General features: G+C 35.7%; 1 protein-coding gene across 23 annotated transcripts in view; it reads left to right on the top strand.

Moving 5' to 3' along the window:
* Positions 1–18931, top strand: part of TENM3 (teneurin transmembrane protein 3) — a 1325064-nt gene that overhangs the window by 867476 nt on the left and 438657 nt on the right. The gene's annotated exons all lie outside the window — the stretch shown is intronic.

The following is an 18931-nucleotide window of genomic DNA, read 5'->3' on the forward strand; positions in this document are numbered from 1 at the left end:
TCAGTAATTTTTCTCAATGGTAACTGAAGTCAGGTAATTTAAAGATTGTGAACCTCACAAAAAGGGTTCATTTAAAACCATATTCTGCACCTTGTGACACCAAGTGGAAAGTGTGTTCTTCTGTATGACTACAAAAGATTTTAGAACAGTTATCAGATATGCATTCTGCTCATTAATGTTTGTACAGTATCCTGCCTTAAAAGAGCTACAGTTTCCTAGAGCAAGTCATTCAGAATTCGACTACACTCTTCAAGTTTAATGGGTTGAGCTCTTTGAGTTCCCCTACCTCCTCCTGATTGATGGTTTGTTTCTTCTTTTAATACAAAATTCAGTAAAATTTCCCACAGTGAAAAGGGTCTTTTAATTATAAAACACCAGCGTGTGGGAATGATTCAATTTACACATCAGAAAAGTTCAGTTACTTGACCATAATTTATTTTTTGTGCTGATCATTTACAGACCACAGATTCTTTTTCTTTTTTTTTAACTCTCTCTCCTTCTTGCTTGCTCTCTGTACATGTAAAAGAAGTCTCAATAACCTGGAAAAGGCTTTAGATATTGTATCACGTGGTCACCAGAACTAGACACTTCATTATCAGAATTTTTTACCAGCTTATCGCCCTTCTCATCTTCTAGCTGTGTTGTCATATTTAATTTAAATGGGTTCTGTAATTGCTGAGTAATACAGTTTTTTCTTGAATCTGACGGAGGGACAGTGCAAGTGAGGCAGGGTAAGGTATCTCACTTGTGGAATGGTGACGATGAGAGGTATTTGCTAAAAAATAAGTATTTGCAGTTCTAGAGTTGCATACAACATAACTGACCTCCATGGCCTTCTTCAGTTGTCCTCTGTCTGTAGTGCTTAAACTTGTCTACAGGAGGGGATAATATAGCTCCACGTTAACGAACAAATAATAAAAAATAATAAAAAAAGAGCTATTAATACTGACAGAAAGGTCTGAAAGGACTGGGAAGTTTCAATGCATTTTCTCTATGTAATATTAGTCTTACTGTTCTGTTTTCAGAATGCATATTAAGACTTGTTGATATAGCAGCTTTAAATGACAAAGCATTGTACGTTTTGTATGTGATTTTCCTAGCAAAATCAAAACAGTAAATCTTACCTTATGCTCATTATGAGCATGAGAGAAATACGCAGTAAAAATGTCCAGAATGCCATTTCACAGATTTGAAATACAATTATTTAAATATATGCTCTTATATACATTTTCTTTTTAATCAAATATGGTTTGTGAACTTGACCGAGAGTTATTAGATTATGGCCTTTTTTATAATAAAATAGTTGATGTATTAGATGGAAGAAATATGTATATCTCATTTATTCTAGGTTGTATGTATAATATTCATATTCAGCTGAATACCTAACAGTATTTAATGGTTGGCTAGCTATTTGTTGTATTACACACACAAACACCATGTCTATGCTACTGGAATATACTCTTGCTACTTCTTTGACTTTGGAGCATTTAATTATTTTTTTTTCCTTTGGAAGGACTGTGTGAATGCCACTGGAAAAAAGAAAAAATCGTGGTTTCTGCAAATTCTTTTCAGCTATTTGAAAGCGGCTCCTCCTTTTTACCCTGGACTAAGCATTTAGACTGAAATAAATTATTTGTGTTTTGTAGTGTTCCTCTGACAGAGAAACTGAAAGACAGTCTTTGTAATACCTGTACCTGCTGCTGTTTAGATATACTTTTATCTAGAAACAAAAATATATCCCTGATAGGACTTATGAGCTGAAACTAGTATATGCTTGTAAAGCTAACCAGTATGAAATGCTACCTTCCGGTGCCCTTTTAGTTGTTACAGGCTAAAGTCAACCAGCAAATCTACCAGTTGATTTTAAGTTACCACTACAGCAGCTTTTGCTAACTCATCTGGACCTTACTGTGCTTGGATTCGTGTCAGCGAAGGGAACAATTCAGAGCATGAGGGGACTTTTTAAAATGCAATTAGTTAATTGAAATCCTTTGTTCTTCTACATCAATATTCCTGAAGCCGTGAATAGCTGATGTTTTCAAATGACTCCCAAGGTCAGTACACTATTTTGCCACGGTGTGTCTGGAATGATGCAACCAGCAGGTCAGCACTCCTGCTGCTGGTGCTGTAGGAATCCAGCAATGATGTAGGTTTTTGGGGGGAGGGTTTTTTTATTTTTGGTGGTGGGTTTTTCCTACTTCCATTGACTTCCAGGCCTGTTCATTTACCAAGTAAGCCCTGTAGTGTTGTTTGAGTAGGTCTGTGTTCTTACAGTTCTCAACGGTGTCCAGCAGTGGAAGTCCTCAGTAGATCTCAACTGGAGCTATAAAAAAAATCAAGTGATCCTGGTGGAAAGAAGGTCTCTATTGAAAGCAAATACTCCTGAGTCCCTGTTCTTCCAGACCATTATCTTAGAACTCTTTAGTACTGCAAACAGTAAGCTAAAATCAATAAACCTGTGCAAAACACATATTAATTTTAATGGTAAATGAAAATCTTTCCTCACAATTTTTATTATTATAGCTTTTATGATCACATTTTCAAGTTCTCATCTCTGGCTTATATGCTAGCATTTAGCTTCAGTTTTTATTCATGATGGTCAACTGGTGTTGTACACTGTGTTAAAGGTATTTTAGTAGAGGTTTCAATATTTAATAGATGTCCCGATGATACAGTTTTGTGGCAGAAGTATTTATTGTCACCATTTCTGTCTTTTTTTCTTTTCCTTTCAAGAACAACCTATATAAAAGTGCTGAGCATTTCTAAGAGCAGAGTGTTCTCACCCCAGTACAAAGAGCCTATGGCTTTTCTTGTCTTCTATGCATTTTTGGACATGCATGGAATTTTTTGTTTAGTAGGCAGTGACTACTTACAGTGACTCGAGTCTCTCCTGGTGTAACTCTGTCTATGCACGGAATGGCACAGCATCTCAAGTCCTTGCATTTTAGATACAGGATCAGAGCTGAATCCCTGAAGTGCACCAACTAAAGTAGATGGTAAGCTCACCTACCTGCTACTAGTCACACAGACTTTCTTTTAACAGTAACACATCTCTAGTTTTTCTGTTTAGATATTGGTATGATTCTGCCCATTACTATTAAACCTTTGTCAGGCTACCTATACTTATGAGCTGCACAGGCATGCCAATGCAAATATTTTTTCAAGTTGTCCTTAGTAGAATAAAAAGGTATTGTACTGAGTCATTGAACTGACTTCTTTTCATGGCAGTCAGTCATTCAGGTGCAGTGACATGCAGTATTGTATAGATTTTTTGACATTTGAAGACACTTCTTTACACAAAATTGCACTGTTTGGCATATTAGTTATAAATGTGAGAAATGTTTTTTCAACACCTTAGCCACCAGCAGGCAGTAATGAAGACATGAGTTCTAAAATCTTCTGTCCCATCAAAGCTCCCCATATGAAGTTCTGAGCTGTGAATCAAGTCAGCCTGGGAATCGCAGACCTGAATTCCTGCACTTCAGTGCTCTTTCCAGACTACTTCTCACTTTCCATTCAAAATCTAAGGACAGGGTTAGTGATGGTGCCAGATGGTGCCTTTTTTGTATTAATCTAACATTTAGATTTATTTTTTTTTTCCTGAAAGTAGAAAACCTCTGTTTCTATGTCCTTTTCAAAACCACACGTCTCTTCTGAGTAGTAGCTCTAAATGGTACAGAATGGCATTAGGAGGAGGGATCACTGTTTAGCCCTTTTAGCACTTTATTTAAATAGTTCAGGAAGGATGTGTTGGGGCCAGCATACTCCTCAGGTACTAAAACACCACAGTTTTCTGCTTTGCTTACCAAGGGAAATTTGTCTGTTTCTAGCATTCTTGGCCATCAGGAATTCAGTGTCCCTTCGGTGTACAGTGTCTGTTTAAAGCCCTTTTCTGAGTTGTGTTAATTTATGAGTTCAACTCGTGAAGCCAGTGAATATATTAACTGTTGAATCTTAGTTTGTTATCATCACAATCAACGATTGCCATACTTTTAATCAGAAGTGGCCAGAGCCATTTGATCACTAATGAGCTCCATTTCATCAGGTCATTAAGCAGTTCCTGAGCATATCTACCTTAACCTGTTTAATAGCAGAATAAAGTGAAGAGATGGCTCCTTTGTAAACCTCGGATGGCCTCACGTGGAAAGTGACTGCTAAAACACATTCTTATTTTGCCACATGAGCGAGATCCTGAATCTCTTGGGATTCCAGCAGAAAGTGGAAGTTAGCCCTTACTGGAGACTCAGTGCAACCTGCTGGCATATGCACAGCACGAGGCAGAGGCTGTAGAGCTTGTGCTTTGTTCACTGAGGCAGGGCAGACCTGGTGCATACAACTCATCGAGAGATTCGGTATGAAATATTCTGGGCGTTTTGGAAAACATATAAACCTTCCTTTGCAAGGGGCAGGGTGGGATCTGAAAACAGGAAAACTTACCTTTGTCCTTAGGAACCATTTCTGTGTTTCTTGGTAGGATTCTCCTTTGGAGTATTTGCAGGCAAAATCAGGGGCTCCCTTTTAGAATACAGGGCAATGGGAAAAACGCTGTGCCTAGGGAGGAGCAACATCTGTACGGTCCAGGATTTTCAGTACTGTCTTTTAGGACACTTTATTGTAAAACTTGCTTTTAGTTCTGTAGTGTTTTGGTATTTACAGATACGTTGTTCAATCCAGGATCAGAACATAAATATCCCAGGTGAAAAATTCTAGAATACCTTGTCACTGCTGGTTTGTAAATCTTTATACTAACTTGATATCAGACAATATAGTTTTCCTTTCCGTGTACAAAACCAGCTTCTTTATTCAAGAAAAATGTTTACAATGGCATAGAAATTGTGCTTTTTTTTTTTTTTTTTTAATTACGATTACAATTGAACTAATTAGGGTGTATGGTTTTTTTGAATAGTGCACTAGATGAAAAAGAACAGGGACTTTTCCTTTAATAGAAGTTCCCTCACTCTTACCCATTTTTTACATATTGTTTATTACTTTCATGCCAAAAAGGATACAAAATCTCTGATTTTGTTTGTTTCTGAAGTAAAATGTTAAATAATGTTGACAGTTTCACTTTAGCAGCATTGTAATAATGTGTCCAGAAGTAGTACAGCTCGTGCTTTGAATGGCCACAAGTTTTGCAGCCCTTTTATTTTAAGATGTTCAATTATTCTTGAGCCACTGAACTATTGTTTCAAAAAACATTTTGTTATTTCCTTACAAGAGGCTAAAAACCCTTTATCGTGTTTTTTTATGGTTCTTTGAACTACTTTAAGGCTAATTTGTGATAGATTTTTGTACTGTGATTTTTATACTTAGACTATTCAATCCGTCTAACCTGAATATCCCAAGGGAGATAACTCAGGAAGCATAGAAATCAAGAAAACGTGAAGCTGGTACTTCAAGCTGAACCAGAAGCTAGTATAACTCAATTTGTCAGTGTGAATTTCTGGTGAGAGAATGAAGAACTTGATTCATTTTTGTTATCATTCTGCCTTTTTGCTGAAAATCTGTGATTTCTATGCTTTGTGTATACAATAAGAATTGCGTGGCAGGTTTTTGCTGATTTGAGGTTGACTTCAACTATATGTATATGGGAAGGGGTGGAGTTTCCTGAAAAGAGGTTTTGACTTCAAGATCTACTCTGATGTGGTTTCCTTTAACAAATAGGGGTATTTTGATGTAGTTGATGGCAAACTGGTCTCAAATTCAAGTGTCATCCGCTTCTCCAGCATAAGACAAGTACCAAAAAGATGTGGTGTGCTGGCTCAGTATGCTTGGAGCTACTGCACTAATTATGTTTTTCACAAAACTCATTTTAACCCTATAGTATGACATAATGAAAGATGAACAAAAGCAAGATGGTCATTGACATGATCGTCTTTTAATGAGGAAAAAAAAAAAAAAAGGACAAGTCGTTTGAATGACACAAGTCAATGAACCAAATGAAACTCATTAGAAATTAGGGAACTGGTTGGTTGTGCATAGACTTCCTAAGAATTATACCAAAATTCAGATGTAGAAAATAGATGTAAGATACAGGTTCCATGTTAAAATTTTAATTCACTTGATAATAGCTGCATCAAAGGCTATAAAACAGTGTAAAATATATACTTAATTTATTCACTTGTTACATGGGTAATGCTATTTATGTAGATGTGCAGAACCTTAACAGGGTCCTACAGAGTTTTGAGAAAGTCTCAAAAAAATTGTAGCTCCAGTATGTGTAAAGCTGAACGTGAAGCCTGAGATGTACAATAAACTCTCAGATGCTTCTCTTTTGTCAGCACCTGTATTAACTATGCTGTATTTTTTTTAATATATATGTACAAGAAAAGCACAGGATTGTCTTCCTCTGATCTGTTTCTTAAACAGTTAACAAGGTAGTTACATATTTAGTCACTGAGATTGAACCTGACATAAGAGGCAACACAAGCTATCTTCCACAAATACCTAAAAGGTAGGGTAACTGTGCCTAAATCCAAGAGCTCCAGGTGAGACCTTGCAAGTATTTCTATTACTGACTACGTATCTATCATGTGGAAAAGAGGTCTAATCTCAGCTGTAAATGCTGAGAATTACATGTCATTTTCCTTAGAGCAATAAATGCTCTTTTGTCTGTCTAGATTTTGTTATGTGTTTTGCACGTTAATTCCTAACAGTGCTGCTGTATGTCACTAAAATATCAAAATCTAATCAGTCAGCTGGCAGTAAATGGAAAAAATAGAAATTCATAGCAAAGATTAGTGATATCTAAAAGTGGTTTATGGGTCCTAGTGGGATTCCTCCTTTTTTAACAACAAAGTGCAGAGTGAAAGAATATGCACAGCTTACTTTGTCTTCCTACTTCTTTTGATCTGAAAGAACAATCAGATAAGGCTGATTTCTGAAGACAGTTCAGAATGAACAGATTTCAGTTGCCCCCAGTGATAACCATCCTTGTCAACAGGAGGCATTCCAGGTACTGACACTAGAGCCCTAAATGTTCAGATACTGAACATTTTATCTTTTATTTTAAAAACTACTGCTGGGAACTCTCTTTATAGAATGCAATGGATGATGAGTATTTAGAAGAAGAATGAACCCTGAAGGAGAATAAAGCCCAAGCCTCAGAGACTGTCAGTGAACACCAGAAGGACAGAAAAATTTAAGGTTACGGTGGAGGATTTCATACATACAGAAAAACTGAAGCTGTGGAAAATGGAAGAATAGAACTCAGGAGTTACAGGCTACAAAATCACAAGTAAAAGAATTTAGGGGCCCTGGTCCTAATGGGCATTTGTCCTGATCATTGAATCAGTGCACACTGTCAAATTTCAGCAAAATTAAGTGCCTTTTCATAGGGAATGCTCAACACTGGGATTTACGGGGGTGCTAATTATCAAAGTTGAGGTATGTGGATTAAATCAGTGTGTAGCTACCTTTTGTAAGCCGTGTAACTCTAATAAGTGTCATCAGTCCCTCTAACTCACAAGCTTCAGCTGTCAATTTTTGAAGAAAATAGTGATTTTTGGCATGAAGTGGCAAGTTGCATTTCACATGACTCATATACAGTGTACAAAATTTATTAAGCATGGTGTAGTGTATTATGAAAGTTGATTGTTTACAAATGTAAATATACTGATATTTTTCACATTTAAAGGTAATTACACCCTGAATGCTGTGCAATACTGATGATCATTTTTAAAGTTAGTAGTTTAATGTATTTATGATTATCTAAGTTAGTCATTGATAGCTTAATGCACCTCAAAAACAGCATAAAATACACTACTAGCACTCTTAACATTGAGGATAATTAATTTTGAATGAGCAGATGCAAATGAATTCATAATAAGAGGTTTTTAGTGTGCTTATCACTGCCACTGCACTTTAAAAGTGTGCTTGGAAAAAAAAATGTGTGTTATTTCTTATCTTGTCTGCCTTCAAATAGTTTGTCTGTCTACCAAACCCAGATACGACACTTAAACACATTGATTCCAGTCCCAGTTTCCCACTGGTGTCATTGTTGCTTTCATGTGTTTTGAATAAAGTCCTTTATCCTTTTTTACATTCCTAACTGGGGCAGAGGTAGTCAATATCAGAGAGTTCCTGAAGATGATAGGAGCTCCTAGCATCTGACTGGGCTTGGTCAGGTGAATCTTATAGTCCAGCAGGTTTTTCCAGCATGTTGATGCAGCAAATGCTGGTATTGATGAATTGATAGCTGGGTCAATATTTTTGAATTCCCATGAGTTGCAAAGAAGAAAAATCAAACATATGTTTGAAAGTGTCAGACACTGAGGATGATAACTAAAGGTCTCTTCTTCCTTCTTTCCAATATCTTCGTTTATTCCTTGATCCTTTAACCAGTTTCTATGTGTATGAGGAGTGCAGTATGTCTCTGCATCTTTGCTCTAACTATAGCTGCTTTTGAGGCCAGGCTGTTCAGTTTCCTGAAATGTGGCTATTTTTCTCTCTCTTTTTTTTTTTTTTTCTGCCCAGCAAGGAAGATGCAGTGCCATAACTTTTTTGTATATCCTTCAAAACAGTTGAAGGTCTTTCTGCAGAGGAACAAGGCCGGGAAAGTCAGTAAGCATTCGATAACTTCTGGGTGACTCCATATGTGTGTCTCTGGCATTCTTTTCCTTCACCACCCAGCAGTAGTATCTGTAAGATAATATTCTAGGAACACAATTTTACATGAAGAGCTGTACAAAATGTGAACATGATTACTTGGCACACTGCTTAGAAAATGTTACATTTGTGGCAAGTGTGAAATACCTGAAACAAATTTTTCAAATGAAAAAGCAGTGTTCCAATTGAGGAAAAAAAAAAAAAAAAAAAAGTTAAAACAAATATCTGTTCAGCTTACTGTATTTTGCTAAACAGTTTCTATATGGATGTTCATGAAGGCAATTGGAAAAATTGTGTTAAACACATGTGTTGCAAATACCTGTAAACTTCAAGATAGGCTCTAGGTTGCATGCAATTTGATTTGTGATGGTGAAACGCATACTGAACATGGAGGCACTTAAACTGTAAATCCAGTGAGAGTGTCCTCTTTATCTGAACTTAATCTGATTTTTAGCCAGCCAGGCCCTTCAGAGCTTTGACAAGATTTGTGTACGTTGGGCAGATAAGCATGGCCATCGCTCTGGAGTCCTCTACTGCTATCAAACATGCACCATTAGGTAACTGGAGATTGAAACCATACTTTAGGTTTGTATAAAACTAGAGAGCTCCATCTTACAGTTAAAGTATGTAGAACAAAAACCTGATGCAGAAGGAAAAAATATTTTTGCCCTATATTTTGTCCTAAAAATATAAAAGCTTTCTTTATACTTTATGTAGCAGTTTTTTTGTCAATGACACTGATCTTGAAGCCCACCATGCTGATTTTTGTTTGATGATGACTGAAATGCCTACGCATCACTTTTATTTTTTATGTAGAGTTATACAGTGTTGACAGGTCCCGTAGTCCTTCTATGACAGGGCAGTATGAAAACCTTTCTTTCCCTGACTACCGAAGAAATCACTGGGGTTAAGTGACAGGGCTCTACTAGTGATTTGTCTGTCACAGAGAACCGTAAATTGTAGCCTGTCTCCGGGATAGTGTTTAGACACATTCTGAGATTAATGGTTTTGCATAGACACTTTGGACTTCAAATGATTTTGAGGCTCCATCAAGAAGATTCTTCCAGTCTGAACTCCACTGAAAGTGCTTTACATTTTAGCTACATGTATATGAAACTTCGTTGGTACAGAACAGACAGTTTGTTATAAAGTGAAGTGGCATCTCTTATATTCCATACTACATACAGTTTTCACCTCCAGCTTAACTCTATAGTAGTGCTTAACATTTTTGAATAACAGACAGAAATAAGACTTCGTATTTACATGACTGAGCAGCCTGCATGTTTCCTCTTAAAGGAGCATAGCTGGGAAGGAAGGTCTATATCCTAAATGAGGGAAGAGGAAGAGTTGGTCATACACCTTATGTAAAGTGTACGAACCACCTGGGAGAGCATCATGGTTTGAGAATGTGCTAATTCATTCATTTTTCAAAGCCTCGGTTGATAATTGATATATGTTCTGCAGTAATCAATGAGATCCCGCAATGACTGTGACTTAAGACAAAGATGATGAGATTTTATTTTTTTTAAATGTGTTCAAGAGAAAATGTTTGTCAAAGAATGAAGCAAATGTAGACAGGCCTTTTACATGTATTCAATAGTTGCCTGATTGAAAAATATAAAGAGGAAAAAAGCACCTATATCACTGCTATCAATCAGCTTCCAGGTCTTCTGAATATTTACTGAAAATTGTATGGTTTCAGTAGATTATTGCATAGGCACATGCAGCAACGCCACGTGAGAACCAGCATAACAAGAGGGGGAAAATCTTTCTCATAGCTAACCTGTAGTTAACATACACTGCCTCTCCCCAGGGCATATAAGGTCTAAGAGAAACTCTCAGGTTCACATAAAGAGAGTGGTCAATGGATCGTTGACCCTGGGGTCTGACAGCTGGGGCCTCCTTGCACGCTGCTGATGGGAATCAGAATTTTCCTGTTGGGGGACACTGGTTTTCTTCTCCGCTCACCTTAGCACCAGTTCTGGTTTTTGACCTCAAGTTTCAAAGTTGTATCATGTGATAAAAGGGGAATGAGAAGGACTTTTCAGGAAAAAAAAAAAAAGTGTAACTTCTGTTTTACAAATGATGTGCTTAGATTTGTTCAAACATTTATAGGAACATCTTCATGATTTTTTAATTTCAGCATTTAAGCTTTGACATACAGTATTTGTGAATCTTGTTCATAATATTTGTGACTGAAACATTGATTAAGATATACAGAAGACTGAGGGGAAAACAGATGGATTTAAACTGCAGGTCAGAATTTTATTAACTTAATGTAACATAAGTGTTAAGAGCGTTATGTGCACGGAGTTATAGGAGTCCTGCCATAAAATCCCATAGCAAATGCAGTGTCATCAGTCAATATGTTGGTGATTTGAGCACTTCTTGCTCCTTCATGGCAGGTAAAGGAGGTACAAACCGGCCGCTATGGCTAGCAAATTTGTCACATCTGAGATTAGAAGGGCTAGGGTCCACCAGGAGAATACAGCAAATTTCCCACTTTTGGGAGCAAAACAGCTGTAATTTTATTAATAGGGAGTATGGACCTCAGACTGCTAGTGACTAATTAGCAGTCATAAGCTTTAGAAGCCATTAAGAAAAGGTTTCTGTACTTAGTGATATTCAACGTCCTGTTTCAACAGAGAGGTGAAACCGTCTTTCAGGGGTTGGTTTTGTGTTACTCGATGTGCTTTATTCTCTCCTTTACAAATGTAATTGTTCTTGTAATGTGGCAGACAACCATCGCTTTCACTCACTGAAAGCTGGATAGAAAAGCCATTTTTCTTTAAAAAAAAAAAAAAAATCAACCCAAATCCCCATGTTATATGTTAGTGTAAAAAATGTTTCAGTTATAATAGCTTAACTTGTTTGTTTTAATATTGTTTTAATACAGGTATAAAACATATTTGACTTTTTTTTTTTTTTTTTTTTTTTTTTTTTGAGAAGCAGAGCCAAGGTTTACAAAAAATATAAGATAAAATACAAATAAGTGTATGTAAAAATCTTATTCTGGATGTGATTAGTACATGCCACTGGCAAATGTCAGCAGTTATTTTTAGTGGAGAGCGTTTGTAAGATCTGGCAGCGAACTCCTGAAATGTCAGGAGGGTAAGAGGAAGCATAGCACAAGCCAGATACGTATACTAATGTGTTAGAGGCTTGTAATGACAAGTCCATCATTTTTTGAAAGTCAAGATGAAGCTGTCTTGAAAATGACCTGATAGATCATAGTTCACTTCCCATGTCATAGGTATTGTGTGGATGTGACGAAATTACTTAGATTTTTGAAAGAAGCTTCATTTCCTTCTAAAGTGAGGAAAGAGCTTGATTTTCCTGTTCCTCCTTGTTCACAGACAGATTGGTGTAGTTAAACGGTATGTTGCACTTGTCTTCTAAGGAACGTGTGTTATGCTTATGTCATTTCTTCTTGGTACATTTATCAGAACAATATTTAGGTATGTATGTATATGTATATATATGTATATATAATGCATATTAAATCTTTCAGTCTCGATTGGAAATTATAGGGGGAAAGGCCAGTTCTTCAACAGTGTCGTTCACAAGCTCAGTGACTCTGCTGTTCAGTACTGTTATCTTGCTCGATACAGGAATAGCAGTAGACTTGTCAGGTATATTCTATTAAAATTTTCACAGTGAAAGGTGGGTCAGATTTGTACACAGTGATACTTCAACCATATCCTTCATCTCACACATGGTTCTAATTTTCTTCACTGCCTTTAATTATCTTAATTACATAATTCTGCTTGTATATAACTAGGAATGATACTGATTTGTTATTGGTGCAGAACTTGATACTTAGGACTAAATATAACAGTTTTTCATTTGTGCAGGAATATCACTTTTCCCTTTCATAAACATTGTATATGTGGATTTAAGGCCATCCAAGCCAAAGTATGACATTTTCACTTATAGGTTTGTGTTGTTTTTTTGGTGGTGGTGGCTGTTTTTTTTTCCAAAGCCTAATACCTTGTTCCCATTGTCCCTTTGTCTTCCACACTGATCAGTGCTTGTGTCTTTGCATCAGAATTCAGTCCCATGGAAATCATACAGTGAGTAAGATCTCTTCGGGCAGACCCCAGATTTTGGGGTCACTAGGAAAAGAAAGCCTCCCATCCATTTCCTATTATCCTCTTGTCATTGGTTGTTGAAAAGTTGCAGGAAGTATGCATCAATGGAGCTAACTTCTTTTGATTAATTTCAAAAATGTTACATACTTTGTTGCTTTCTTGGTTTACATGCTTAAAAGTATATCATATTATAGAAACCCACACTCAAATTTGGAGATACAATGGACCACCTGAGTACATAAATGCTCTGCTGGTGGCCAAGAAACAATTCAGATTTTTTCTGTGACAGTGCATGTTCTGAGAATTAAAATAGGGGATTTATAGGCCAGTTTATTTTTGCCTGTGACAGAAAAGACATGACTGGCCATGATGGAAAATGGAAATGCAGAATAAGCAATAGCTTAATTGGATTAATGCAATTTCTGATTTTAAATGTGATATATTTTTCCATTTTTCAAACACTTTAAAAACTGATATCCCAGAGTTTGCTTAAAAATATGTAGCAAGTAAAAAATTCTACTGTCTGCATAATTCAGAAGGATTTTAAAACAAAACAAAGAAACAAAAACAGATTAACGAGGGAGGTTAAGGAATACTGTCAAACTTCCATGTTCAAATGCTTCCAAAATTTGACCTAATGTTATAAAAAAAAAAAAAAAAAAAGTTATATTTTTTAATGTGCTCTAAGCCAGAGAATCCTGCCAAAATGGAAGTTCCAATACCAATAAAAAATCCTACTAGGCAGCCAGCTCACGTTAACACAATCCCTGCTTTGCATTTGGAGGCAAATCTCCTTCATCTACTTACTTCTTCCTTGTGCACATCCAAAATAGTTAAATACAGAAATACTGTGTTCTGAAGCATTTACAGAGTCTAATTCTCCTTTGGACTGTTGCAGTAATACAGCAGAAGTGTAGCTAGAAGTTGTATGTTCCCAGAGAAAACTCTACTATTATGAATATATATTTGCATATTAAGTCAATGTTGTGAATTTATTCTAGAACTCTAATGTAAAACAGGGCTTTTATTCTTATATAATTATTCTGCGAGATTACAACTATTTAATATCAAAATCTTTGCATAAATACTGGTTTTGGTTTAGACTTGTATGATGGAATGAACTATTGAAATAGGAAAAAAGACGCAGTACAAGACCATTTCTTTCTGTTGCATTTTATTCATACAGAATATTATGAATTTTATTATTGATGAAGCCAAGAATGAAAGAAGATAGATGTCAGAAGGCAGCTCCTTTGTATTGGTGTGAAAGAAAAATGGCTCGCATAAAAACAAATAAGCCTGAAACTATAAAAATACTGAACATAAAAACATTTTTTGTGGGAGGGCAGGATTATTTTTTTTAATGGGGGAATGGATAATATTATAAGAATGATTCAGATATTGCCAAAGCCAAAGTACGGTTTCAAGAAAAAAATATTAAGAGATAAAAGTAGGGCAGGGCAAAATTAAAAATGAAATAGCAACCTGAGTTTAGGATCTAAATCCATATTCAAACCCTTCATAGTAGAGTTGATGTTTGAAAAGTGCTTAACACTCAAGATACCCCATTGAGATCAGTACTTTAGAACACTAGGGTGCTAAGAACCTGAGTGTGAATATAGACATCTAACTGGAGGCTCCTATTTTGTGCCTCTATTAAAATCTGAATAAATAAGGCAGTGTAAAATATAGAGGAATGATCTGTTGCACAAGAGGGCTCTGTTCTTCACCCGAATCCATGGAGAACCCAGAGCGGGCAACCTACAAAATTTTAGGTTGGCATTACGAAGTAAATCTAGTTATCAGGGAGGGTGGACTGGAGACTGTCACTTTTCAAAACATGTTATCGTAAGAAGTAAATTGGAGGATTAATTCAGAGAGCCACAACTGAGAGGAAGCCAAAACAAAGAAGGAAAAACACCATAGTGGGAGGAGAAAAAATCAGTATGCAGAGTTCATATGAAGGCAGAATTTGTTCTCCCAAAGAAGCGGGGTTGGGGAAGCTATTCTAGCACACTTTTATTAGCCTGTTCATTTTGAGTACTGAGCAGGCCATAATTGCAAAATACAGCCATTAGCAACATAGGCCTCTGGACATGTATCATAAAGGACAGAGAGACTTAGAGGCATGAATTTCCTCTTTTCCTATCCCATGTCTCACTCCTTGTGTTACTTGACCACGTGAGTTATGAATACAACTTAGAGTCAGTATCAAACACTTGGATCTGAAAAAAAAGATATTATTATCCTCTATTGTTATCCTTAATAGAAAAATCCTTGGAGATTTTTTTATACACAAATCTGCAGAATTTTTAGCATGCCGTTTTACAGTTCAGTAGGTTGGCCTTCAAGGCACTTGGCCCACTCTAATCTTTGAACCTAATAGAACAATGACATTGTGGGTATATATTGCTGACAAGCAGAATGCTTTGTGGTTTTTGTTTTGTTTTGTTTTGTTTTGTTTTGTTTTGTTTTGTTTTGTTTTGTTTTGTTTTCTCAGGGAGTTCAGGCACTGCTAATAACTTGGTAACACAACAATTAAATACGAATATAGTGTGATTTAGCTTGTCAAATAAAAGACCCAGCATCATTTTAATTCCCCAAAGAATCAGAATTGTGAAACTATCTGAGAATGTACTTGTTCAGCCCACTTGCCTACTGTGGCTGCTCATTGCAATCTTTATTATAACTGTGTTGTTGATGTTGTGGAACTAGAAAAATTTTCTTCAGGAAAATGTAATAGACAGTAGCCAGGTTCCTTCTGAGATGTCAGATACCTACTTTATTATAGTGAGAAAGTGACAGTCAATTTAAACCAGAATTTATTGAGAACATTAAGAGCTGGAAGGGCTTTGGCTAATCACTATAATGTCCCCAACAAATGGTAAATGAAAGCATGAGGAAATTGAGTTAACGCAAGTTAAAAGTTCACATACTTACTGAATTATATTAGAAAACCTAAAACCTAATTAAATTATCTAAAACTGTTCATTTCAGTCCGTCCTGTTCTACTGAATACACGTGATAGTATTTTCTTAGATGCACCGCAGTTGACAGGTTTAGCATGCATCAGATGAAAAGCCAATGAACAAGATCAAAGGCTGATTTATTTATTCGGGTGCAGTATTCCAAATAGTTCTGCGCAATGATGAGGAGAGTTTTGTGTTGGTGCTTGTTTGTATCCTTCATTTTTGTAACTTAAGAAATCAATATTGTCCCAACTAGAATGCATAGATAAAAATGTATGTGTTTCTCTGCTCTTATCTCCTCTTATACAGAGTTTTTAGGGAAAAAGCTAGAGAGGTTAAAGTAGCAAGTAATGTGTGTATGTCCATAGACATGTATTGTAGGTATGATGATATGCCTTAAGATCACAAAAGGTATCTTACTGGTTCATGTACTATTTTTCTACTTCACAAAGATCATTTTAGATGCCTAGATTGTATAGTAAGATATAAAGTTTAAAATAATGTTTTTGGAGTTTTTATGCTATCTCAGTGGAATAATCTTTCAAATACTTTTTTTGAATTTAAAGGGATAAAAATACTAGTATAACTGGCCAGTTTCCTACAATCCCTCTTGCAGTTTCAAGGCTTATGGAAATGACAATGGTTAAGGAAACTTTGTGGGGTCTCAGTTTATGCCAAAGTAATTTGTATGTGAAAACAACAGGCAGAACTTTGAGTATCTATGAGAAATGTGATTTGGTAGTCAGATACCATCTTACACACAGTAGCATTCTCACTTCTGGCAGCAGAGGGGAGTATATCAGGAAAAAAAATATCTGGGTAGTGAACAGCAGAAATGTTTGCAGTTTGGATGCTTCCTGGTTTTATGGATTTTTTTAGCTTTGTTTCCTGGACATGGATAAAATCACAAGGATTCCATGTAGGATGACAGTCAATGCTTTGGCTAACCAGAGAACAGAACCACCATCTGAATACCTTTTCATGAGAAGTGTCAATGTCAGCAAAGAACAGAAGTCACGCTTGTCACCTAACACACAAATGCGTAAGGGAAATTACAAATGGTGGTGGAGGAGACAGATCTGGCAAAAAGAGGTGATAGTGTGACTGTAATAAGATATGAAGATGGCATTTCAGCAGTGTTCAGAATTGGATGGATCCCATATGAAATTTTATCTTTAATTTCATATTAAGAATGATTTTTTTTCTCCCCAGTCTTTAGAAAAATAGTTCAATTATAGCTAGAAATAGTGTCACACATTTGTTTCTAACTGCTTGCTGGAAGAAAAAATTGAATACGCAAACAAAACTTTTTTTGCTATCATCAAAGAAATAATTGTTTTATGAAATAAGAAGTCCTGTCCACTCACATTTAGTATTTTTAAGTGCCTGACTACCTGAAAGAAAGGATATCATTGATTGTTTATTGCTTGCAAAGATCAGAATCAAGACATTATGTCAGTTTGGCTTCTGTAAAAGACGAGCTTCTAAAACTCATTCCAATAGTTCTTATCCCTGAAGATTAGTTTAACACTAAGGCTCTTTCAAAGAAAAAAAATGCACTATTGGTGGTTTTTGTTTTAAATATATTTCAGTATATATTTAGTATAATACTTTAGTAATTTTCCATTGAAGTTTCTTAGTTTTAAATCGTCATAGGTATTATAGATATTTGAAAGAAATAATAAAAGTTCATCTGTGTAGCAAAGAAGTTTTGATGCTGCTGTTCACACACCCCCAGCCACCCATGCTACCATCCCACCATCCTTATAAATACTGTACTTTGGCATGTGTGGGTAACTTGAAACCAGCTTCAGGGAAGCCTCTGAAAACAAACATGGGTTTATTCCTTGTAAATGCAGAAACACCTTCATTTAAAATTGAGACATACATATTTTCCCTCTTTAGACTGATAAAACCCCATCAATTTCTCAATCAAAAGAGAATGGAAGATAAAAGTCTGTGGAAGCACAGACCAGCTTAGAAAGCCCATTACAATCCAACAAGATGACAAAACCTAGAGTAACTTTCAAATTGCTAGTGTATAAAAGCATGAACAATTATTCAAGAGAGTGATCATTTTTGAGGTGATTTTTTTTTCCTTTCAGTCTGAATGCAAGGGGTTGTTTCTAACGAACGAGAAAGAGGAAAGAATTATATGTTATGGCTGTGAAGTGCTTTCTAAAAGTCCAGCATCTGTAACAGGTAATCTAATTCCCTTCACTTTAGCTGTAAGCGGCTAGCCCTTGGTGATGAATGCCACGTTATCTTACTGTCTTTATCCACCTCTCTGTTAAGTTCAGCACGGGTGAAAATTCCTCTGAAATCAATGCACTTGTACCGATGTAAAGCTGGTCTACAACACCAAAGTAACAAGCTCTAAAATTACCTGGCTGTTGAGTAAAAATAGTTACTGCTTTTCAAAACATTTTGCAAAAGATGTTTGTAGATATTTTAATGAGATTTCTTGAGGTCTTTTAACTTAACTGCTTTTTACTTTAGAATGTCCAAGTGTAGATCAAAATACCTTTTGCTGGCATACACACTATGTGTGTATGCCTCACTGGCATACACACTATAAATTTTTGCACTTTCACTGTGTTATGCAATTGCTTTTGCTCCTGTGAATCGCACATAATATGGAAAAAATGTTTTCTAATATATAGCTTATATTAAAGCAATAGGATATAGTATGTCACGTTTCTTATGAGTAAATTCTAATAATGGCTTACATAAAAATGAGAGTATCTCTTTCTCTTAGCTTTGAATTTAAAAAGTATTGCAGTATCTATAAGTATCTCTGATGTCTGCATAGACATTCATCATGCTAAAATGATTTGCCATGCCTAAACAGGCTTGAACAATATGAAATTTTAAAGATATTGCTGTAAACCCATTCTTTAATTTTACTAAAATAATGAAAAACATATTTTACTTTAGTTTACAAAACATTGAAATGCTAATTCATATGAAATGTTTATATTCTTCACATATATTGCATTGTTGTATGTGGTATTAAAAGCTGTTCCTCTTTTTTTTTTTCATTTTCAGTTGTTCCTATTTTATCTGTTTTGCAATAGGAATTTCTAAAATACATGGACTTGTTATAATTTTAACAAAGTTTCTAGACATTATCATCAACTTAGACTTTCTGATAAGAGAATATCAAATATTGAGCATATTTAACTTGAGCTTAAATAAGAATATTTCTTGTCAAGCAACAGTGAAACAAGCAGCAACTAATATACAGCATCTAGTGTGTTCAGA

The sequence above is a fragment of the Anas acuta genome, chromosome 4 (assembly GCF_963932015.1).
Source record: "Anas acuta chromosome 4, bAnaAcu1.1, whole genome shotgun sequence".
Lineage (NCBI taxonomy): Eukaryota > Metazoa > Chordata > Aves > Anseriformes > Anatidae > Anas > Anas acuta.